A 25,382-nucleotide genomic window follows, 5' to 3' on the forward strand; every position below is an offset into this window, starting at 1 on the left:
AAGACTCCGTCTCAAAAAAGAAAAGTGAAGAGATGGAGCACAAGGAACCTAGAAACCTAAGTCAGTTAGGTCTAAGCAAGGAGAAACGGCAAGGGCCTAGAAGGCAACAGCAGACATGGAAAGGGGATAGAAAACTCAATTTTTCCTCATCTGTAAATTGGGGACACATCTCTTAATGGATGGTTGGTATAAGGATTAGCTGAGATATAGAAAGTTCTTTGCAAAGCAGGGTTAACACTCATTAAAGGTATATGACGGGCTTATTCTAGAACACTTATATTCAATGCTTCCTGTGCCAGCAAACTTTAAATCTCTCTGCCAAAGTAATGTCTTTTTAAAACCAAAAATCTTTGAACTGACAAGCTGAATTACACCTTATTTGGGTTTGTTTTTAGACATAACAAATGTACATGTTTTAACAACTCATACTGGTTTAACTGACTTCTATTAATGTTTTCTGGCAGAACCAGAACATCAGTACTTTTAAAAGTTCCCTGAGAGACTCTAACTTCCAGCCCAGGCTGGGAACCACTACTCTAGGACTCCGCCTCTGAAAGTGCGATCCTTGTCCCGGAATTCCTGAATATCGCCTGGGGCCTTGCTAGAAATGCAGTGCCTCAGTCTCACCTCAGACCTGCATGTTAACAAGACCCCTAGGGGATTCCGAAGGACCTTACAGTTTGTGAAGGAATGCTGAGGTGTGTTCTGCCCCTACAGTGATGAAGTAGCAGTGGCAGTGAGAAGGTCACCTCCATCTGAAAGTCCCCACATCTTTAAAGGTAAACTTTCTTGCTGATACTTGAAGCAGCAGCAATGGCAGCATTTGAAGCACAATGCAGGGTTAGGCAGTGGCCAGGGCTAAGACTTTACATCAATTCCTCAGAGAGAAAACTTAGTGCTACCATCTTACTTCACATTCAAACACAGAACCTTGCTAGATTGTTTTCCTTTTAACTCACTGTCGTCCAGGCTGGAGTGCAGTGGTGTGATCTCAGCTCATTACAACCTCAGCCTCTGGGTTCAAGCAATTCTTCTGCCTCAGCCTCCAGAGTAGCTCGGTCTACAGGCGCCCACCATCACGCCTGGCTAATTTTTGTATTTTTGGTAGAGATGGGGTTTTGCCATGTTGGCTAGGCTGGAACTCCACACCTCAGGTGATCCGCCAGCCGGCCTCCCAAAGTGCTGGGATGACAGGCCATGGCGCCCAGCCAAATGTATTACTATCTTAAAGGTTAAAATAGCTCAAGGAGACTGGGTGCAGTGGCTCATGCCTATAATTCTAGCATTTTTGGAAGCTGAGGCAGGTGGATCACAAGGTCAGGAGATCGAGACCACCCTGGCTCACATGTTGTAACTGTGTTTCACTAAAAATAAAAATAAAATAAAATAAAAAATGAGCCAGGCATTGTGGTGGGTGCCTGTAGTCCCAGCTACTCAGGAGGCTGAGGCAGGAGAATCGCTTGAATCCGGGAGGCGTAGGTTGCAGTGAGCTGAGATCATGCCACTGCACTCCAGTCTGGGCGACAGAGCGAGACTCCGTCTCAAAAAAAGAAAAAAAAAAAAACACAAATAGAGCAAGACATACAGCCAAGGGATGGGTACCTAAATTCTCTTCCACATTAAATCTGTAACCCATTATTCTAGAACTGGGGGGAAGAGGCGTTATATGAGCCAAGAAAAGGGAAGGTCTGTACTACCTTTCTGGAGAGCCTTATAATAGCTCTTCAAAGCTCATAACCACACCCTACAACTCAGAAATCTCACACTTGGCATCTTTAAATTAAAAAAACAAAAACAAAACCACAACAAAGAAAAATCCACAAAGCCAAGTGCCTGTGATCCCAGCTACTTGAGAGGCAGAGACAGGAGGATCGCCGAAGTCCAAGAGTTCGAGACCAGCCTGGGCAACATAGTAAGACTAGTCCCTTAAAAAATTTTTTTTTTTCAAAATGTTTTTAACCCACATACCTCTGCATAGGCAGAGGTCTATACAAGAATGTCTGCTGAGGCATCATTTGAAACAAAATTGGGATTAACATTTCAGGGGAATCACTGCTAGGTAGATTATGGAATCCATGGACATACCGATGTTACAGAAAGAAGCCGATCTCATGTGCCAACATGGAAAAAATCACCTGGATACATAAAACAAAAACGTACAGACCACCATGTGTATGGAATGTCTATGTTCACATAATCCCATGGAAAAACTGGGAAGGACACACAACAAGTCATTCAGTTGTAGGAGAGGGGAAGTTTCTGTACACTGATCTTGTATCCTGAGAACTTGCTGAACTCACTAATTCTAACCACTTAGTAGATTTCCTTGGGATTTCTTACACACAGATAAAGATAGTCTTACTTCCTCCTTTTGGGAGGAGAGATTTTTAATTTCTTTCATGATGGTTCTCCAACTTGGCTTCACATTAGCATCACCTGGTAAGCTTTTAAAAGCCCAAGGCCAAGGCAGCACCAGCCCTATTAAATCAGAATCTTAGAGTGAGACCCCAGCAGCAGGGTTTTTTTTTTTTTTTTTTTTTAAACCAAGGTGATTACAATGTGCAGTCAAGTTTGAGAATCACTGTTCTGAGGCCAGGTGTGGTGGCTCACACCCATAATCCCAGCACTTTGGAAGGCTGGGGTTGGGGGTGATGGAGTGGGCGGCAAATTGCTTGAGGCCAGGAGTTTGAGACCAGCCTGGACAACATATGAAACCCTGTCTCTTAAAAAAAAAAAAATCAGCCAGGTGGTATAGTTCCAGCTGCTCCAGAGGCTGAGGCAGGAGGATTACTTGAGCCCAGGAGGCAGAGTTTGCAGTGAGCTGAGAACGTGCCACTGCACTTGCAACAGAGTGAGACCCCATCGGGGGGACAAAAAAAGAGAATCACTATTCTCTAACAACCTGCACACACCCAAAAAAGTGGTAATGATGGAAGATTTGCCTTGTATTTGCTTTGTGTTCAATTGTCTTTCAAATAAAAGAGTAAAGACAGGGAAGTCCCCCTAAACCTATTCTGGTTTGGGGGCTGCCCAGTAAAAATAATTTTATTTTATTTTACTTTTTGAGACAGAGTTCTGCTCTCGTTGCCCAGGCTGGAGTGCAATGGCGTGATCTTGGCTCACGGCAACCTCCGCCTCCCGGGTTCAAGCGATTCTCCTACCTCAGCCTTCTGAGATTACAGGCATGCACCACCACGCCCAGCTAATTTTGTATTTTTAGTAGAGACAGGGTTTCTCCACGTTGGCCTGGCTGGAAAAAATAATTAAAAAAAAAAAAGAGTAAGGACAGTTTGAGACAGGAAAGTGGCTATGGGGAAAGTGGCTATCGGGGAGTGTGCCCATGGCCTGCTGTCAGGAGATCAAATACTACCCCACAGCTTCATGCCAGGAGGAAGAGGAACTGAGTCTAAACCCAGGTTTTCACCCAGTCAGTTTGTTTGTTTACTTACTTATTTATTTAAGACAGAGTCTCACTCTGTCGCCCAAGCTGGAGTGCAGTGGGCACAATCTTGGTTTACAGCAACCTCTGCCTTCTGGGTTCAAGCGATTCTCCCACCTCAGCCTCCCAAGTAGCTGGGATTACAGGCACACGCCACCATGCCTGGCTAATGTTTGTTTTTTGTTTGTTTTTTTAGCAGAGATGGAGTTACACACCATGTTGGCCAGGCTGGTCTCGAACTCCTGACCTCAAGTGATCTACCCACCTCGGCCTCAAAAACTGTTCGGATTATAGGCGTGAGCCACCGCGCCTGGCCAGGTCAGTAAATTCAGATTGTGATTCCTTATTAACTAGGCAATCCATTTCACCCAGATTTATAGCTGTGACTCCCATAGCAATTATCTGATCTTAGGAAGAAGATTAAATGGGATGGGGTAGAAAGGAAGAAAAACAATCCTAACAACTACCCCACTGGGGGACAGTTTTCCTTATTTTACATATCAACGGCCCAAGGCCACAGACTCTAATTGGCTGTCTGCTCAAAACACTAACCACCTCTCAAGATGGCTGGGAGAAGCCCCACCCCTTTAGAACTAAAAGTTGATCCCAAGAGGTCCTGCCTGTCCAGCAGTTAGTTGCTGCTCCCACACCACACCACCACAACCAGCCTCCCAAGATCCCATAAGGGGACTATACTACAGTGAGGTAGAGACCCAAGACTCAAAGCACGCACCTCCACCCTGGCTTTGGTCCTGCACCCTGGGCCACCCATACCCAGTCCCCAGTGCTTTCTGTTACTAGGCTCCCTGCACTTCACCTGCCCTGTTCTCGGTCCTCAGACAGAATGCACAGAATCACCACTGTGGGCCACAACGCCCATCCCTGCCTGCTGCTCTGTAGCTTACCGAGACACCACCCCTAGCCCTCCCAGCCCAGCTTGTTCCCCAGAGACTAAGGCTCTAAACCCTCAGACCACCACCTCTAGAGTCACCCCTACAGTCACTGGAGCTACTGAAGAATTACTGCCCAGGAAACATGGTTTCTACATTTCCAAGCCAGGGAAGGCCTCCTAGAAGGCGCTGAATACTGCTACCCTGAAGCCATGTCACCCAACCCACAGCATCCAGCACGTCCCACCTAAATTCCCAGTGCCCATTACTCCTCAGCCTTCACCCCACACTCTGGACTAAAGCCAGAGACCCAAGGCTGAGCAATCAGGAACCAGGTGTCACTGCTTCTATGCAGTGAGTGGCTCAAGATAAAGCCCTTATCTACACCATTGCTTCCAGGAACAGGAACTGCCTGGCTTGAAGCGTTCCACCAGCACTTGAGAACAGAGATTACAAGATCCCCAAAGAGCAGAGTGGAAGATGTGTTTTTTTCCTTGCTACCAGGGAATTGTGCTTAGAGATATGAACCCTCCTCCAACAAGAACAGAGCCAAGAGCCCCTGGGATCAGCAGGCCTTGGCGGGGTCTCACTAAGGGCACCCATTGCTAGGAGACACCTCACAGATGCCCCTCCACCAGCCCCCACTTCCCACTAGTCAAGAAATCAGCTAGGCCAGGCGCAGAGGCTCACACCTGCAATTCTGGCACTTTGGGATGCTGAGGCGGGCAGATCATGAGATCAGGAGATCGAGACCATCCTGGGTAATACGGTGAAACCCCGTCTTTACTAAAAATATTTAAAAAATTAGCCAGGCATGGTGGTGGGCACCTGTAGTCCCAGCTACTTGGGAAGCTAAGGCAGGAGAATGGTGTGAACCCGGGAGACGGAGCTTGCAGTGAGCCAAGATTGCGCCACTGCACTCCAGCCTGGGCGACAGAGTGAGACTCCGTCTCAAAAAAAAAAAAACATACATATATATATATATCAGCTAGCCCCTCACTCCCTCACCCCTGAGGCAATTATCACCTCAGTCAAACAGACTTCTTGGGAATTGGTAAGATGCACATTTTGCCATTTACCTGGTCAGACAGGCCTACAAGAGGTGGTATAAAATGCATCAGCCTTTCCTGAATGCCCAGGTAGTGCCACCTTCTCATACCCCTTCAGCCTTAGAAGGCTCTTCTGACATCTTCCTTCCTGCACTGGGCCAGACTCTTCATTGCTCTCTTTGCCCTGAGGTGTTTGTTTTTGTAAACCTGAACTTCTCATCGTTTAAGTGGTATCACAGTAGTCCCCAAAGCCTTCATGCTCACAAGCTAACCAAAGGCTGGCTCCTCCCCAAGGCCCAGGACTAAGGGCAGACCTGTCTGCAGTCAGAGAAAAGCCTCCCCGAAGTATGCTGCAGAGCCCTGCCCTAGGGTTGGTGGGGAGGACGCTCTGTCATTTTGAATCTGTTGGAATTAAATAGCTGCCTGCTTATTTTTAGCAGGTCCATTTGCCTGGGAATAGACGCACGCTGGCTAGCTGCCAAGTGGTCACACAGAGCTGAAGTCAGGCACGTGCTACAGCCAGAGGCCTTAGCATTTATCTGCTCCCTCCAGGTTCCAAAGGATCTCTTCTTTCTCCAGGGAGGCACCTGCAGCTTCTCACAACAGCCCTCAGAGAAGTAATGGCCTCACTCTCAACTCAGCTGACAAACCTGGTAACTGCAGGCTAGAGCCTTCTGCTAAATAAGAAAACAAATCCCTGGCAATGGTACATAGAGTGTTGGTCCCAGTGACTAAGCCAATTTGGCTGCAGTTACTGCAAAAAGAGCCACATGTAACTGATGGGAAAGTCCACCACAAAAACAACAGCTTAGGAGCTAAGGGCCCAACAAGCCCAATTTGGGCTTGGGCCTGGTCAGTGAAGCCACATCCACTTTGCATTTACACTGGAATTTGAACATTTCTTTCATTATTCCAGTGTTCACACTGACAAAGGCTGTCCCCACGTGTTCTACCAATAGGAAGGAGCCTGCCCAAGACACTCCACCTCCAGAGTGCCCAGCTCATTGCATTCCTGCTGAGGGACTCTTCCCCTTGAAGGGTGTCTTCCAAGGGCACAGAATCAGAACCTAAAGCCCAGCACTTCAGCCACTGCATTCAGAGAATGACAGCAGGCTGTGGCCAGGCAGAGGGATACTCCCTTCCATGGGAGTTTGGTGGAGGAAAATCACAAACTCAGAGTTCTCTGCAAGATTCCAAGAGGGCCTCTTGGCTTGTATCAGATGCATTTACCCATTTCCTCGTCAGGTCACAGTCATTCACCTTGCTCATACATTCAAGTATGTTTAAGTTGCTACAAGCAGCAGACTCTGATCACCAGAAGCGCACGATTCTGATGGAAGAATCAATCTCACTCACTCACACACTCACACACCCCTGTGCCATAAGCAGCCGCGCTGAGAAGTGGGCAAAGGGAGGCCAGGAAGGCTTTCTCAAAGATGGCCAGGATTTCCTTAGGCTGCAATGGCTGGGTGGGGAGGGGGACAGGACGCAAATTGAGGTTCTAATATCTCTGGGCATGGGACAGGGCAGCAAGTCCCAGAGTAAAACAGGAACAAATCCTAGGAGCTGAAGTGCTGGTCGGACGAGACAAAAAGAGTTTGACGTTTGCCACAGGAGCCATAGTTGCGGCAGTTGCAATGTGGTAAAGTAGAGTAGGTCACAAGAGGTAAAGGTCTGGGTGACCCTCAAGAGTGACTGCTATCCAATACTGGCAGTCACTTAGTCATGGGAGGTTACTGAGCACTTGAAATGTGACCAGTGTGACTAAGGCACTGAATTCTACTTCAGGTTAATTTAACTTGAACTCTCCACCTGCAGCTGACCCTACCCACTGGACAACGCAGCTCTAGAGCGTGTTCCCGGAAGACCCCAACCAACAGGAGGGCCGCATAAATGCTGCAGCAGCCAACACCTACCTTGCTGGGTAGTGCTCGGTTCTGCCACCAAGGGTGGGGGCGATGGTAGGCCTGGGCTGTGCACCCTCAGCAGCATGGCTGGGCCAGGAATCAGAGCGCTGGAGCCATGGCTCAGGTGTTGGTCCCGGCCCAGCCTCAGTGCTCACAGGACGGTTACCTTCATCCTCAGGGGCCTGTGTAAGTCACAGTAAGCTATGACTTCACGTGGGTACCCTAGAGATCCCAAAAGAGCTCACAGTGGGGCTGTGAGGTCCTGTCCAGGACTGTCCCCCACCCTCCATTGTGACGGCCCACAGAGCAGCCAGGGGAGCCAGCACAGCCACACCAGCACACTTTGGGGGTGCTTCTGCCCTTCCATGTAGAGCAGCTGTCAGGAACTCGGGACACTCTCCCAGTCCAATTCACAGAAGGAAGGCCAGAAGGCCAGAGGCTTAACCCAGTAGTGTCTGAGTACCTGCTTGGCAAAGCCTTCTACGGCCAAAATGGAAACCCTGAATCCACTACCAGGAGTTCTAGGTAAGACAAGCCAAAAGTCAGAAATACCATCTCTGGACATGGCCTCACATTAAGAGCTCCTCCAGTCCAACTAAAAGTTAAACTAACTCCTGCTCTGGAAAACTCAGTACACAAGGGTGAACTGCCCAGCCTCCTTCCTGCTCTGCTGGCCAAATCCATGGCAGGTCCAAGTCACGTGCCTCTTTTCGTGAAGGAAAAATCATCAGCACCTCCTACAAAGGTCTTCCCAATCACTTCATTTGGGGGGTAGGGGTGTGGATTTTAAAACTTTGAAGACTACGTCACACTCACCTGGCCCCTCACCTCTGGCCTTGACAACCATCTTGCTTTACAAGCGAATTCCGACAGGATTCTAAAGATGGTCACAACGCAGGTGCCAGGAATGCCTTCCTGGGTACATGGAGTTCCCCCCCACGACCACAGAAGACGTTACACAGGACTGCTCAAAAGGTATGAAATGGCAATCTGACAACAACCTTACTTAAAAGCCAGTAAAGACATCAGAAAAGATGTTGGTGTGCAGCAAAAAACCCTTCACAGCACCTCACATGGGCAAAACCAAAGAGGTAAGACCCTGATCTTCCTAATGGCAGACTGTGAACTACGACTGCCCCAGAAATCACATAAAAGCATAGAAGGTAATTTCTATTCAACAAATAATTACTGGCACTCACAGGGAAAAGCATGGTGGGACACAAATTTTTTTTTTTTTTTGAGACGGATTCTGGCTCTGTCGCCCAGGCTGGAGTGCAGTGGCTGGATCTCAGCTCACTGCAAGCTCCGCCTCCCGGGTTTACGCCATTCTCCTGCCTCAGCCTCCCGAGTAGCTGGGACTACAGGCGCCCACCACCTCGCCCGGCTAGTTTTTGTATTTTTTTTTAGTAGAGACGGGGTTTCAATGTGTTAGCCAGGATGGTCTCGATCTCCTGACCTAGTGATCCGCCCATCTCGGCCTCCCAAAGTGCTGGGATTACAGGCTTGAGCCACCGCGCCCAGCCGATGGGACACAAATTAATCAGGCAAGGCACTGCCCTCAAGGCACTTTCAGTCTGGACGGGGAGTAGTGGAGATGAGGATGGAAGGAAAAAAAAAAAAAAAAAGCCCAAACAGGCCACCATGGTAGCTCATGCCTGTAATCCCCAAAACTTTAGGAGGCTTGCTTGGGGCCAGGAGCTCAAGACCAGCCTGGGCAATATAGTGAGACCTCGTCTCTACAAAAAAAAAATTTTTTTTTAATTACCCAGGCATAGTGGCGCACACCTGTAGTCCCAACTACTTGAGAGGCTGACATGGGAGAATCGCTTGAACCCGGGAGGCAGAGGTTGCAGTGAGCCGAGATCGCACCACTGCACTCCAGCCTGGGTGACAGAGTGAGATCTTGTCTAAAAAACAAGCAATGACCTTTTCTCCGGTGGGCTTGTTACTGCCACTCTCTGCTACTGACCAACTGAAAGTTTTATCCATGGGACGGGGAAGTGTCCTGTTAGGGGTGAAGGAGAAACAGAAAACGGAGTGCCAGTGTCCTCAGATTAGAATGTTCTAGTATCTTGGGGTAGGAATGAGAGGATATAAGTGTGAACACCAGCATTATGGGAGCCAAGGAGAGTTGGGATGCCCCGTTCAATATACAGACTTTCATTCAAGACCCATCTTCAGCCAGGCACGATGGCTCACACCTGTAATCACAATGCTTTGGGAAGTGGGAAGATTACTTGAGCCCAGGAGTTCAAGACTAGCCTGGGCAACATGGTGAGACCTCATCTCTACAAAAAAAAAAAAAAAAAAAAATTAAAAGAATTAGTCGGGCATAGTAGTACATGCCTCTTGTCCCAGCTACTCAGTAGGCTGAGGTGGGAGGATCACTTGAGCCCAGGAAATCAAGGCTACAGTGAGCTACGATGGCATCACTGCACACCAGCCTGGGGGACAGAATGAGACCTGTCAAAAAAAAAAAAAAAAAGGGACCCATTTTCACCACTACCTGGTACCCAAATCCAGATCCCCACATTTACAACTTCTCTAAAAAAATAAAGCCAGACCTTCTGCTGGCCTGGCCTGGCGGAAGGGCTCCATGGGCCTGGCCTAGTTGTCTGCTGATTTCAGCCACACAACTGAAGGCCCAATCCATGCCTTCAAACGTGCCTGTCCCTGCATGGATGGGCTGGCTTCTTGTGGGCCACAAACCATGCACACCTTCTCAGCAAGCTACTGAGCAATGGGCTCCCCCAAGACAAGGAAATCAACCAACAAAGGAGGGGCACTGGATCCACAAATGAGACAAGAGAAGGGGAAAGGGAATTCCAACGGTGAAGGGGAAGCAGAGCCAGGGAAAAGGGATGCGCCCAGGAGCAATGTGGAACTGTTGCAAGCACCTGGTATGTGGAGCTACAGTGAGAGCCACTTTCCGCCAATGACAGGAGTTCCACAGCAACGGTGAAGGCTGGTGGGGCGGGGGGTTGGGGGGTTAGGGAACTGGTGAGAGACAGAAAATTAAGCAAAAGAAACTAAGGCAATTAACTAGGAGAGGAGAAGTGCGAGAAAAGAAGAAATATGGGAAACTAAAAACCTTGCAGCCATAAACAAGGTTCATATTATAATAATGTATATTCTGAATAGCAACTTGACCAAAACTTGGGCTATCTCTACACTGGGATGATGAGGGAAGAAAAAAGCATAGGAACAAGCTAGGTCCTATCTCCCACAGCAGAAAAACAAATCAGATAGTAATCCTTAAAAAGAAAGAAAAGAATACTACTGACAAAGGTGGGGACAGCTGGAAGAATTGAAAGCAATGGGGGTGGGGGGCGGTGGGCAAAGGACTGTCTTTTCAAGCCTTGTACACAGTCAAAAGCCAAATCTTTCTACAAGTAATGTTTAGATAGAAAACACATTATTAAGCTACATACAAGTAGCAATGCATGCTGTATTACCACGCAGCTTTATGTTTCTTATTAACCATCCTAAATTTGCATTAATGTCAACTCATCTATGCACAAACTTGTAATGCCTTACTTTCCTATTATAATAATTGATGCCAATTGTGCTTCAGAGACCCCCAACTGCCCAGCTGGCATAACAGTAATATCAAAAAGAGAGCATGTTTATTGATAGTTAGACCCTTCTGGAAGCAAGGCACTGAAGGCTAGCCAGCATCAGATGGTTGGACCTCTCTGGGCTAGTCATTTAACAAAGAGTTTAACACGTACTGTGAGCCAAGTTCACTGGGCACACAAGGGAAAGAGAGCCCTCAGGAAGCAAAGGCGGAAGGAAGGGTAGAGAGTCAAATTACAGGTAAGACACTGCAAAGATTCAGCGACTAGACCTGCAGCCTCTCTCAACAGATAGAGAGAACTGAGCCCTAAGGCTGCCCTTGCATGTGATGAATCACCTATATCCCTGTGCGTGTAGCAGGGCACCAGCTGGGAGAGTTGAGGAACGGTCACCCAGTCCTTTTCTGTGTGCTGTGGTTGAAACGAGAAAGGCTGGATGGAGCGCTTGGAAGGGGAAGCTGCAGACAGGATGGGGCGGGAATGCCTCCTGGAAGAGGTGGCATCAGAACTGGAACACTTGAGAGCTGTGCCAAGATCTGCGGGGAGGCAGGAGGAGTGGGGGGAGAAAGTTCCAGGCAGGAAGAACATGTGCCCAAGTCCTAAGGCAGGAGCAGGCTTGGCTGACTCAAGAGGTAGCAAGAGGGGAGGTGAAGATGAGGTCAGAGCATGGCTCTCAGAGAAAGGGCTCTCCAACATCACTGAGCGGAAGGCCAGTCGGACTCGCAAGAACCCCAAGGGATATGGTCCATCAAACTTTCTCCAGGGGGGAAAATGATGTGCCTGAAGAGCCAAGGGGCTTTAGTTCTTAATGAAATAAGCAGAAGCTGCTTCCAGACTTGTTTTCTGAAACAGGATGCCTCTGTGGGGGGTAGCATGACAGGTACACTGTGTAAGTAAACAAGGGCTTGCTTTTACCTTCATGCTGTCAGCGAATACACTTGCCAGGAAGCCCTGTGGCCATACCATACATTAGCCTTAGAGAGCCACCACTAAGAGTAAGGGGTAGTAAGCCCCCTTTACTCTCAGGCTCCCTCAAAGGAACCTGTTCCAATAAGGCAGTCCAGCCCCAGTAGGCGGACACACACAGCCTACATAAGCCCTTGCCACTTCTTTGAATCGGACTTTGCAAAAAACAACCTTGCTCTCCAGCCAACATAAACCATAGGCAACAGAGGGCCTTATATGGCTTGAAGCTTTCTTAATCAGAAACAGATAGATGGGCTGGAGTTAGCAGCTCCAAGTTAGAGGGAAGGAGGAACTGAAAAGGAGAGAAGACAGGGTGGCCTGGGGAACCAGTAAGCTTGCTGGTCAAACTGCTTGTTCATCCCTCTTCAGCTTCTGTGGCATCCCAGTAAAGAATTCTCACTGGGGGTCTAGGGCTGTGCCTCCTTTCATGTTTGCATTTTGGTTTAAGCCAGAGGACACAAGGTACCAGACTGTCCACCAATCCAAACTATTAGAGACTTTTTAATGTCCATTTCGTGGCCGGCCCTTAGGTTGGGCAACTTCACACAAAAATGAAGCTATGGAGCCAGGCACAGTGGCTCACACCTGTAATCTCAGCACTTTGGGAGACCAACATGGAATGATCACTTGAGCCCAGGAGTCTTGAGATCGGTCTGGGCAAGGTGGTGAGACCCCATCTCTACAAAAAAAAAAAAAAAAATTTTTTTTAATCAGCCAGGCATCATGACGTGCACCTATAGTCCCAGCTACTTGGGAGGCTGAGGCAGGAGGATCCCTTGAACCTAGGAATTCAAGGCAGCAGTGAGCTATGATCGTGCCACTGTACTCTAGCCTGGGTGACAAAGCAAGACCTCGTCTATAAATAAATAAATACATACATACATACATAAAAGTTTGTAATGGGGTTATGTGGTTTCCTGAGAAATTCGCTGCTGGGGCAACAAGGGGTCCTCACTCTCCAGGCAGCAGTCCTGACACCTAGCTCCCCAGCTCCCCAGGCTGCCTCAGTCACATGCCTGCCTGCACCAGGAGGCAGGCTGGGTCCCTGCCACGGATCCAGAATAGAAAAGGCAGCCCTGGAGACCTCTTAAGCAGCCACCCCCTCCACACACCCCTTGGCAGCTTCTAGGGTGGCTTTATTCTCCTCTCTCTCCTGACGAGGCGGTGGCAGCAGAGACAGCAGCAGCTTTGGCACCAGGATCTGTCCCATACACTGCAGCCACATGCACTTGGCCCTCCTAAAAGATGCCACTTGCTAAAAATAGCACCAGCACATGCTTGGCCAGGTGAGCCACACCAAAGCCAAAGGACAAAGCAGGGAGGTTATTTGCAGCATGGCCTTTTCTCCCAGAGACAGCTAAAGGCAAAGCTGAGTGTGGGTCTCCCTCCAAGGCAGTTCAGGAAAGTGAGACTCACTCCTGCTCCTTTTTCTTGGGAGGGGCAGAAAGGAGGGGCAAGAAGGAGTATACAGAAGACTGAACTGTCCTTCAGATCTGTTGTCCACCCAGCCTCACAAAGACACACCCAGGCCCAGGCCAGAGAAGGGCTGGGGGGCTGGGGCTGTGCCTGAACAGATCTTACAGTCTCCTCTAATCAGGAGGCCAGCTACTGCCAGGTGACAGCTTTTTGGAGGGCCAGGGGATGGTCTCGTGACCTCCAAGTGAGATCTGACAGGTGTCTGGGAAATTAGTGACTTCAGGATTGTCTTTTACAACCAGCTCAGTCTTCAGAGCAGTTTCTCTGAGCCCTCAGGCACAGCTTTTTTTATTCATAGTCATTACTTGTGCATTTCAAAAGCACCTGATGGTTGCATAATTCTGATGATAAAATATGGCTTTGGAAAGACAAGAGAGTTAAGAGTAGGATCCTGTACTTCAGTTTCCCATAAAGTAAAGATGTCCTGTAATATGGAGTAAGAATATCTCCCTCACAGAGTTGTAACGAGGCTGAAAACACTTAATAGTCAGACTCTATATGTGGGATAAATGATTTTAATCTTTTTAAAACCCAGTTTAGTTTCCTGAATGAGGATGTGGTGATAAAGGGACAGTAAATAAGCAACAGCCTACGAGCATGGGGGGCAGGGGGGCAGAGGAGGAGGTAGGGAGCACATCCCAACCCAGGCCCAAGGCCAGTTCAGCCCTCGCTGTGTCCTGGGACCAGCTTATCCTACTGGATCCTGTTTCTTCACCCACAAGCTAGATCACTGTACTAACCTCATAGGGCTAAGAGAGAATAAAAATGACATAGAAAAAAAAAAAGCCACTAATATGCCAGTAGGCGCTCGTCAATACTTGTCTTTTATGCTGCCTGGCTCCAAGAAAAGAGATCTCATATTATATATACCAAAGGTCAATCTAGCAGGGTTCAAACAAAGCACACCCAGGACTAGAAGAGGGGGCATCTAGAAACAAAGAACCCCCTACCCCTGCCACAACAGAACACGTTAAGATCCGCACTGTGGCCCCACTCTCCCCCAGTACCTTCTGTGAAGAATGGCCCCTAACATTTAGGTGGACTGGAAAGAGCAGAATGAAAACACAACCTGGTTTAAGGGCCACACTGAGATCTGTAGAAGTCATCAGGTGGCTGAAGGACCAAGTACAATATGTTGACATCTGACATTTGGAAACCAAGGACAAATCGGCAAGGATCTTTATGATAATAAACTGGCTCTCAAACTAAAAGGGCTTTCTAAGGGCATAGAGTCTGGCCCTTTGCTTCAGGCTCCTATCCCCAGGTCCTTTCTGAAGGTCCTCACTCCACCTGTTTCATAACTGATTGTCCACTCCCAACTGGCAGACTAGAACTCACCTATAGTATGCCATGAAGACAACCAGTAGATAATCTGTTACCAAAGCTGTTGGGTTTATGGACTCTGGAAGACTAAGCTCAAACATGTTATGTAGAGATTTACAAGTTGAGACAATTAAGCTCTTAGAGTTGGAGAAAAAAAAACTTTCTTGGCCAGCACCGTCCAACAAAACTTTCTTCAAATTATGGAAAATGTTCTTGACCTGTACTGACCAGGACGGCAGCCACGAGCTACATGAGGCCACTGAGAACCTGAAATGTGGCTAATGTCACTGAGAAACTTTTTTTTTTAATAGTTTGAAAATGTAATTAGTCACACAGCTAGTAGCTACCCTATAGACAAGGTGGCTCTAAACTCCCCTCAACCAGGACAAATTTAGGCAAATAGAGCTATCTTTAAAAATAAAAAATATTTAGAACAGTAGCACACCTTAGAGCTAAGAACTTGAGATGAACAGTGAGTTGTGTTTTTTTTTTCCCCTTAAGTCTTTGACATGTACTACCCATTGAGCTGTGCTTCCCAGCCCAAACGCATCTCTCCAGTCGCCCCTGGGCACGTTTGGTCTAACTCCAAGGCTCCCAGGACCATAATCTGAATACTGATAATTCTGACCAACCCTCTTGTAGCCACTGAATAAACCAAGACCTAGAAGGCCAACCAGCCTGCCTAGAATCACAGCCAGGTTTCAGCTCTGAGAGCTGTACCAAGTCCCAGGTTCTTGTCAGCTAAGCTCAGCAGTGAAACAAGCCTCATCAGCCCTCAGTTATACATACTTTTACTTCCAGGACTCACCTCAGGGCCCTTCTTTGCTCCCAAGTGCAACTGGGTCTTAGTGACACACGGCTCAGTGAATGCAGCCAGCCACTATTACAGAATAGGGAACAGAATGTTTACCACTGACTGCTGCAAACTATCAAACCAAGCCGAAGAAAAAAAAAACAACCAGATGGCGAAGACCCCGACAGAATGTGGACAAGGCTGCACCATTTAGTAAAATGAAAACGTTAAGGCAAAGGACACCTTGAAATCTATTTATTGCTGGAAAGCTAGTTCTCAGAACGCTGAATGATAACACACACAATGTTAACAATCTACTTAGAAAGCAGCAGAAAGACTAGGAGAAAAGCCCAGGGATTTAAGAATATTCCTTGGTTCTTCTCACAAAAGCCATCCAGAGGACCTAGTTTTAAGTCCACACCCCTACTTCCTAGTTCCTCTATCCCTCAATTTGAATTTGTGTGACAGCCACTGAAACAATCCAGAATGACCTCCAGCTTCACCCTCACTGTATCAGGTGTGAGGATTAAAGGATTAGGGAGCCATTTGCTTGTAACTCACCTAGCACAGTAACTATCAAGAAAGAGACATCCTCTCAAATTTAGTTCCCAGGTCCCCCACTACCTGTTTCTCCAGCCAGACTCTGTCCTACTCCAAACACACTCACTGATGATGATTTCCACAGCCCAAGCTTAAAATTAGGTACTAAGGTCAGCAGGTTCCCTCAGTGGGATGCCACATATGATGGGAACTTAATGTTAAATGATCATAAAAGTGAAAACTGCCTGAGGTGTTACACCAGGAATGAACATGGAAGAAACAGAACTTGCCCTAAGAAGCAAGACTTAGGACTAAAATACACCTCCCACCATAAAGATGAGCAACTCTCAAATAGTATCAGATGATTTCAATGGGACAAGATGCCCACAGGATCCACTACCTCCCCAGAGTGGAAGAAAATGCCTGAGAATGACAAGCAACTCATACCTGAAACAACTGATTTCCCCACAATAGGAAAACAGACCAAGCTACAGAGAAGCCCAATCATTCTAGACTCACAGGTAAGATTTAGGAAAGAGTAACCTAGGGGAACTCTACGGTCAGTTCTCTGGGTACATTGGCTACAAGCTGTCTGATCTTCAAAGCCCTGAAATGCACACACAATCAAGTCATGTTGCAGGCAGGGACCAGGAGGCTAGCCAGCAAAGCTTAGGGAAACCAATTTGTTTTTCCTCCCAAACAAGCTTCTGGGTCAGAGGCTAAGGACAGGGGTGTTTTTAACAGAATTCAAGTCACTCGAGTAATTCAAGAGAAACAAAGTCAGTCTCAGGGCTTGTTTAGGGAGGAGAGGGGAAGAGCAATGCTTAAGTACCTATCGCAGTCCCCAGTATCACAAATATGATCTCCATTTGTCTTTAGGACAGGAAAAGGGAATACTGTAGAGGCTAACACCAGCCTTCCCCTAAAATATGGCTGCAGCCCAGCCTATGTCCAAAGCTCAAGAATAATTTGGGTTACCAGGTAGCAAGATAAATTGCTTTTAAATATTGATGTTCAGCAACCTTACACTGGAGACATATCGACTTCAGCACCTGAGCAGGCCACTTACAACAGACACCTCCACTGTCACCCTGCGGTGGCCAAGTGAGAATGCATTTCCTAGAAACAGCTGGGAGATGGGAGATAGTCCTACAAGGAACCCCACCTAGACGCAAATCCATTAGACCTGTCTCACTCACTGGCTATGATCTGTTACCTGCAAGTTCTGAGGCATCATCTAACATGCATGAAGACAGAGCCTACTTAATTCAGTAATAGACTCGAGCTTTAGTGAGTTGCATACCTGTAGGATCCAGAGGACCTCCTCTAACCTAAGGCCATATTTCAAAGAGAATACACCCAGGAATGATTATGCAGAACCTACAAAACTAGTTAGAGGTTAAAGAAGAAAGGTTCAACACAAGTCAAAAGGCTCCCAAAACAAAACTTCACTTGCTTCCAGTGCTCAAGGTCTTAAATAATCAGCAGGTGAACCACTTGAATGCCAAGAACACAGGAATCATATAAATGATCAAGTCAGGCAGCCCTCTTCATTTCAAAGATGTTCTGTACCTTTAAGAGCAAAGTGGATGGGTGGTGCTAAGAGTCCAAGCTTTGCTTTCTAAATAAAGAGTTAAAAAAAAAAAAAAAGGTACTAATTTGGGAAGGACTTAGCAGTTACATGAGCATGTAAGGTTACTAGTTGCCAGAATTAATAGCTTTTTGTGAACGGTGTTCCTTGATCAGTAACTAACAGATACTGTTGCACCAGGTCCAGCAGCCTAGATTTCACTGGAGACAAATTTAAACACTAAGTAACGCGCACTACAGTACGGGAAAGATACCCAGGTTAACCTCACTAATTGCCCTGCGCATACACCCTAGCCAGCTTGAGAGGCCTCGACAAGCACCTGGAGCGAAGTCCACCGGGTTTGTGTTAACCGCGGCAGGAAGGCGCCGTCACCCAGGACATCCCCCAGGAGAGGAAGATCCCGAAACGCCCAGGGCTCCCATGCCGTTCCGAGTCGCCACAGCACGGCCCACCACGATCAGCACCTTTTTTCTCCTATCCCTCCCTGGAAGGGAAACAGGAAGACCTTCAGCTAGGGCACAAAAGAGTTGAACGCCAGAAAGCCCGCGTTCGAGGCGTCCAGCCACTGCCTCTCCTAGCACATCGTAACCCCGAAACCCGCACGGTCCCTCCAGATCGCGGACCCGGGGCGCTGGGCCGCAGGCGGCTCCGGACACGTGACCCTCGGCGTCCCCGGGCGTGAGGTCGGCAGACACCCCAGGCTGGACGGCCTCCGTCCCTCCGGACACGCCTGCGGGGGCTACGAATGCAAATCCCCCCGAGACGTCCCTGAGCCTCCGACCTCCAGACCCCAACTCGGTTCGAACGGTCCCTCAGCCCGAAACACGGTTGGATCACAACCGGCGGATGTCCCGGCCCATCTTCCCGGTTCCCCTGGCTCGCCGCATGGAACTCCGAGGGGCGAGCCGAGGGTGAGAAGTTGGGTGAGGCTCCATAAGTGAAGGGGTAGCTCCGGCTCAGACTGTGTACACACGACCTTTGAAAAGTAAACGCCCGCGGGGCTGGGCGACCTTGGGTGGGACGCGCTCGGGTCAGCCTGGCAGGCGGGTGTGCGCGCTCCGGTAAAGTTGAGGCGCAGAGAGGCGACCCAGGCGCCGCGCCCTCGCCCCCCGCCCCCGAGGACAGTGACGCGCGTGGGGAGGACGGGGCGGCCGCAGAGCGCCGCCCAGAGCCGCGCACACGCGATCTGTCAGGAGCCCGCCGGCAGACAACCGGCGGGGGGGGAGGAGAAGGAGCGCAGGCGAGGGAGGGAAAGATGGGCCTGTCTGACAGCGCGCGGCGGCCAAGAGCCCCCAGGACACCTCTGCGTCCGGAGCGTCCCGCCCCGGGGTACCTGGAGCGCGCGTCGCACCCTGCACCTGCACCTCAGGCTCCCCATTGCCCTGACCCCGACGCCTTCGGGGCTCCGGCAAGGGGGTCCCCGGCGCAGCGGCCCCCGACCTACCAGCTCCTCGGCGACTGTCGGGGTGCGGGGTGCGGCGTCCGCACGCCGCCGCCGGCCCCCGGCTGTGCCCCGCGGCCCGGCCCGCAGCGCCGCTCTTCCGCAGCTCCCCCACGTGCTCGCCCAGGCCGGTGGAACACAGAGACATTAAATACTGAAGACTCGCGGCGACGTGCCCGCAGCGCGACGCAGGTCCCGCCCCTCGCCCTCGTGCCCCCGCGCTCCCGAGCCCGCCCCGCTCACCTGCGCGTGCGCGCCACCGGCAGCTCGCGGCAGTGCCCCCGCCGCGCCTCTGCCAGCTGCGCCAGAGGGGGCGCGGTCTAAAGCGCTGGGCTAACATCCAGCCGCCGCCCCGAGCCGGGTCTTGCTCGAGCTCTCGCGAGAGGAGCCGTCATCTCGTCGGTGCCCGGCGGAGGGGCCGGGCGGGACGGTACAGAACTCGGAGGACCCTTGATGCCCTACCCCGCCAGCCCAGCACCGGTTCTCCCGCCTTGGCCCGAAGGGTGAACCAGGCCACCTCCTGCCTCGGGACGGAGAGCGCCCTGGAAAAGGCAGAGGGGCGGGTGAGGAGCAGGGCTTCACTCGCTTCAGAGCTTTGAGCTTCCCTGTGACCGTCATTTCTTTGTAACGTATAATTGGGTTGGCCATTAATAATTGCTCAATTAAGTGCGTAATGGTGAAACCTGGTACCCCTCAAATGCAACTTTCTTGCCCGTTTTCACAACTTGATGTCATCGAAATGAAACACTTTTCTCTGAATTGGTTTGGGTTGTGGAATGATTCTTGCAGAGATAGTCACGGTGAGTCATTATCTCTGCCAGGAACTTGGGAAAATAAATTCCCCCAAAATAAATGGAGAGGGTAGGGTTTTGACTGGTCAGTCCTGCTCTCATCCTTAAAACAAAGTGACTTTAAATGAGCATTTCTTTGGCCAAAATACAGGAAAATAGATAATGCTAAGAACTAACAATTACTTGGGAAAATGCTTCATCTTCACTAGTGATCAAATGCAAATTTAAATGACAGATGCCATTTACTATAATGAGATTTAAGTCAAATTCATATATATGTGAATCCCAATTGCACGGTGTGGTAGATGTCAGGAAAGAAATAGGAAACTGACACAGGAAAGAAAGAAAAAGAGCCCTGTTTTAGGTCCTGTGGTCAGAAAAGGCCTAAAGTGAAATTTAAACTGAGACCTATTGGATGAGAAGGAACCAGCCTTGCAAATTGTATAGGGGCATAAGGGTTGGAGGAGTATTCCTAGCAGATGCACAACACAGGAAAAGTAGGAAGCAACTTCTGGTAAACTGGAAGACCAGTGTGGATGGTATGTATTGAGGGAGGGAGTGTCAGGAAAGGAGATAAAGAGGATCGTTTCTTGTCTTTGTTTGGGGGAATAGGGGCCTGGGCTGCCTCAGTAAATACTTAGTATTTGTCACACTAAATAGTGAAGCTTGGATTTTATTCTACTCTGCTCAGTCCCAAAGCCAGTCATGACTCTACCTCAGGGCCTCCCTCCACATGGAATATTCTGCAAAGCTCACTCTCTCACCTCTTTCAAGTCCTTTGCTCAAAGGTAAGCTACTCAGACTCAGTGAAGTCTCCCCTGGACTCTCTGTTTTATTTTATTTTATTTTTTATTTTTTGAGAAGGAGTCTCTGTCACCCAGGCTGGAGTGCAGTGGCACCATCTCAGCTTACTGCAACCTCCACCTCCCGGGTTCAAGCGATTCTCCTCCCTCAGCCGCCAGAGTAGTCCCACTACAGGCATATGCCACCATGCTCAGCTAAATTTTTTTGTATTTTTAGTAGAGACAGAGTTTCACCATGCTGGTCAGGCTGGTCTCATACTCCTAACCTTAGGTGATCCATCCGCCTTGGCCTCCCAAAGTGCTGGGATTACAGACTTGAGCCACCGCGCCCGGCCTGGACTCTCTATTTTAAATTGTAACCACACACACACACACACACACACATGCAAACACACATAAATTTCCCATCCCTCACCACTTACTTCCTTCATAACCCTTACCCCTGTCTAGACTTCATTATTTCATGAGGGCAGAGATTTTTGAGGGCCTGGTAGAGGGTGTTCAGTAAAAATGTGTTTCGTGAATGAATAGGAAGCTGTTAAGTAGAGAGTGACATAATATAATTTCTGTTTTTCAAAGCAAGCTGTAGCTGCTGTGGGAAGAACAGATTAGAGGGAGACCAGTGTCGAATCAGGGAGAGTAGTTAAAGAGGATGCTGGACGTGGTTCAGGTAAGAAATGATGCTAGTTTGAGCTAAGGATTGTGCTCTGGGGATGAAGACACTGCTTTGGACTTAAGATATATTTTGAAAGAGCAGCAGACTCACTCATGTTGGTGGTGGTAAAGAAAAAGGAACAACAAATGATGATTCTTCTGGCTTGAGTTACAATGTGAACTGGGGTGCAATTTCCTGAGAAGGAGAAAACTGGGGGCAGAGAAGTGTTGGTTTCATTTTTGACCCACTGTTTTTGTGACATCGAGGTGCAAGTGGTAATTAGGTTGGATATGCAAGTCTGGAGCTCAGAGGAGTGGTCTGAATGGGAAATACAAATATGGTTTGAAAATCACGTTTAAAAAGATATTTTAAACAAAGACAATGTTAGGCCGGGCACGGTGGCTCACACCTGTAATCCCAGCACTTTGGGAGGCTGAGGCCGATGGATCATGAGGTCAGGAGTTCAAGACTAGCTTGGGCAACATGGTGAAACCCAGTCTCTACTAAAAATACAAAAATTAGCCGGGCGTGGTGCGCACCTGTAATCCCAGCTACTCGGGTGGCTGAGGCAGGAGAATCACTTGAACCCCGGGATCAGAGGTTGCAGTGAGCTGAGATTGCACCACTGCACTCCAGCCTGGGCGACAGAGCAAGATTCCATCTCGGGGGGAAAAAAAGAAAAGAAAAGAAAAGAAAATGCTTAGCAGTAGTGCAGGTAGGAATAGAAAGAAACTGAGAAAATTATGTCCAGGGATGTAAGCCCTGGAAGTATTGGTAGGAAAGAAAAACAGGGAGATGGAAGGAGTAAAAGAGGGAGATGGGGCTATGAATATGGTTATGAGAAGGAAGGACAAAGACCGGGGTGAATGAGAGAAATATGTCAGTCATACCCAATGCAAGGGGACATGGGCACAGCCTACCAGAAAAAAGGAATGAGGGAAGGAATGAGCGTGTTAACTGGAATACTAGAGAAAGTGCAAGATACAAGTCAAAGGGGGAAAGATGAGAAAATAGGATTGACTACAATCACCATTAGACCTCAACCCAGTACATGTGGTTGAGGAAGTATCCACAAGGTCTGAGCAGTTCCAAGGTCACTGAGGTGGGCCTAATAGAAGATTTGTAGGTAGAGGAATGAGAAGAGAGGTGAGGATGGAGGGTGATCCTAAGAACTTGGCCATGAGGAAAATAAGATAACATTGTTAGGCTTCAGCTTTGTCAGCTCAAAAATGGGCAAGGTCTGCTTAAGGCAGGAATTTTAACTTAGGATGCATAGGAATTTAACCTGGGACATCAAGGATGTCCACAACACCCTGAAATAATTTGCATGGTCTTATAAATATGGCCTTTTTCTGTTCAGATTAGTTATGGATCATTTCTATCAGACTCTAATCCTGACCTTAACAACAACAACAAAAAATTAGAATCTGGTGAATAGAGCAAAACATTTCATCCAAAAAGGAATAAGTCAGCCAGAATAAGAAGGTAAAAAATAGAAGGATCCAAAGGAGACCAAAAAATAAAAATAGAAGAAGTAGTAAGTGTCTGTGAAAGGAAGAAGGTGTCCAGTCTCATTAATCAAGAAGCCGGGCTCTCTGAGAAGTCAAACTGGTCAGATCTGAACCCAGTGCTATTATTCATTTAAATTACATGACCCAATCCTCTCACTCTGACTCTGTACCCACCCAGCAGCCTTCTGATCATTCTCACTAAGGAGAGAAGCCGTGATCGGACCGATGAAAGACACTGGTCCACCAATACATTTTTATCATTATAAATTATATAACCTACCCTCTCTCATTTTTCATATCTTGTACATCATGTGAATATTTTTAGTATGAGTCAGCTTTCAGTTCCGGGACTTGAACATGATGAAGTTTCTGAACCTGTTTTAAAGCTTAACACAGGACCATGGGAAAATCCATCAAGGTAAATGTCACCTTGTGAGTCTCTTTTAAAAAGGTAGCTAATTCTCATGCATGTAATCCCAGCACTTTGAGAGGCCATGGCGGAAGGATCGCTTGAGCCCAGGAGTTCAAGACCAGCCTGGACAAAATGGCAAAACCCCATCTCTACAAACATTTTAAAATTTAGCTAAACAAGCTGGTAATTGCCTTTAGTCCTCGCTACTTGCAGAGCTGAGGCGGGAGGATTGCTTGAGTCCAGGAGGTTGAGGCTGTGATGAGCTATCGTCATACCACTGCGCTATAGCCCAGGCAACAAAGTGAGACTCTGTCTCAAAAAAAGAAAAAACAAAAACAAGAAACAGTTAGCTAGTTTTGAGCTGGGCACAGTGGCTCACACCTATAATCCCAGAGCTTTGAGAGGCAAGGCAGGAAGATCGCTTGAGACTAGGAGTTCAAGAGCAGCATGGGCAACGTAGCAAGACCGTATCTCTACAAGAAAATTTTAGAAATTAGCTCAATATATGGCCAGGTGCAGTGGTTCACACCTATAATCCCAACACTTTGGGAGGCTGAGGCAGGAGGAGTGCCTGAGCCTAGAAATTCAATACCAGCTTAGGCAACATAATAAGACCCTGTCTCTACAAAAAAATAAAAAACATTAACTGGGCATGGTGGTGCCCGCCTGTAGTCCCAGCTACTCAGGAGGCTGAGGCAGGAGGATCTGCTTGACTCCAGGAGGTTGAGGCTGCAGTGAACAGTGATTGTGCCACTGCATAGCAGCCTGGGCAACAGAGTGAGACCCTGTCTCAAAAAAAAAAAAAAAAAAAAACTAGCTGGATGTGGTGGTGCATTCCTGTAGTCCTAACTACTCCAGAGACTGAGGGGGAGGGTGGCTTGAGCCCAGGAGTTCAAGGTTGCAGTGAGCTACGATCACACCACTGCACTCCAGCCTGGGCAACATATCAAGATCTGTCTCAAAAAAAAAAAAAATTAGTCCGTTGGTTTTCTTCTCTTGGCAGTCCCTCCAATTTCAGGGGCACATGTTTGAGAAATGCCCTACTTTTCTATTGAAAGCATCTACATAAAGAACTTTTTTAGTGCTAATAAAGATGAACTGCCTCTACATGTATACACTGAAGGAGCCCTCCCACACTCCACCCCACTCCCAGTTCTCTTAAAATGGAGACGCATTTGGTTATGCCCCAGGACCATGTGTGTCTGCAGGGAAGAATAAATAACCCACTCCTAGAAAAGTCAATGGAAAGAGCTGGGGAATAACAATACTAATGGCACTTAAGTAACTAAGGCTTAATGAGCACTTAATGCCCAGCACCATGCAGAGTCCTTTATCCTAATACTCCATCAACCTCAAATACTAGATACTCTTGTTATCTGTATTTATTTCTGTATCACAGCAATCTGTATCACTGTATTTCTGTTTCACAGACCTTAGTCACACGACAGCAATGGCAAGATTTTCACCCAAGCAATCTGACTTGGAACCCATGGATTAACCAACTCACTATACTGCCACTGGAGGCAAATCCAGAGACCAAGGGAGCAGTTTATACAGAAACAGGTCTGTTATGGGTGGAATTATGTCCCTTCAAAAAGAATGTTGAAACCCTAACCCCCAGTACCTCCGAATGGGACCTTATGTGGGAACAGGGCTGTTGCAAATGTCGTTAGTTAAGCTGAAGTCATCCTGGGATAGGTTAGACCCCTACTCCAATGTGACTGGCATCTTTATAAGAAGACAACCAGGCTGGGCGCAGTGGCTCACGCATGTAATCCCAGCACTTTGGTAGGCCAAGGCGGGTGGATCACAGGGTCGGGAGATCGAGACCATCCTGGCTAACACGGTGAAACTCTGTCTCTACTAAAAATACAAAAAATTAGCGCAGCATGGTGGCGTGTGCCTGTGATCCTAACTACTTGGGAGGCTGAGTGGGAGGATCACTTGAGCCTGAAAGGTTGAGGCTGCAGTGAGCTGTGATGGTGCCATCACACTCCAGCCAGCCTAGGCGAATGATGTTTTGGTCTGGCACGGTGGCTTAGGCCTGTAATCCCAGCACTCTGGGAGGCTGAGGCGGGTGGATCACGAGGTTAGGAGATCAAGACCATCCTGGCTAACACGGTGAAACCCTGTCTCTACTAAAAATACAAAAAAATTAGCCAGGCATGGTGGCGGGCACCTGTAGTTCCAGCTAGTTGGGAGGCTGTGGCAGAAGAATGG

General features: G+C 48.3%; 1 protein-coding gene across 4 annotated transcripts in view; it reads right to left on the minus strand.

Moving 5' to 3' along the window:
• AKAP1 (A-kinase anchoring protein 1) overlaps positions 1 to 19,295 on the minus strand; it is a 37,020-nt gene extending 17,725 nt beyond the window's left edge. The window contains exons 1-2 of one of the 4 annotated variants that reach the window (XM_023204574.1): positions 18,331 to 18,675; positions 17,869 to 18,033 (exon numbers count right to left, since the gene is read on the minus strand). The gene's annotated coding sequence lies outside the window, so the exon portion shown is untranslated. Of the gene's footprint in view, positions 1 to 7,294; positions 7,474 to 17,868; positions 18,034 to 18,330; positions 18,676 to 18,993; positions 19,198 to 19,233 lie in introns of those variants that run through there. The other 3 variants (XM_023204576.1, XM_023204571.1, XM_023204573.1) reach the window with 3 other exon arrangements.
• Positions 19,296 to 25,382: the final 6,087 nt, after the last annotated feature.

This window comes from Piliocolobus tephrosceles, chromosome 16 (genome assembly GCF_002776525.5).
Source record: "Piliocolobus tephrosceles isolate RC106 chromosome 16, ASM277652v3, whole genome shotgun sequence".
NCBI lineage: Eukaryota > Metazoa > Chordata > Mammalia > Primates > Cercopithecidae > Piliocolobus > Piliocolobus tephrosceles.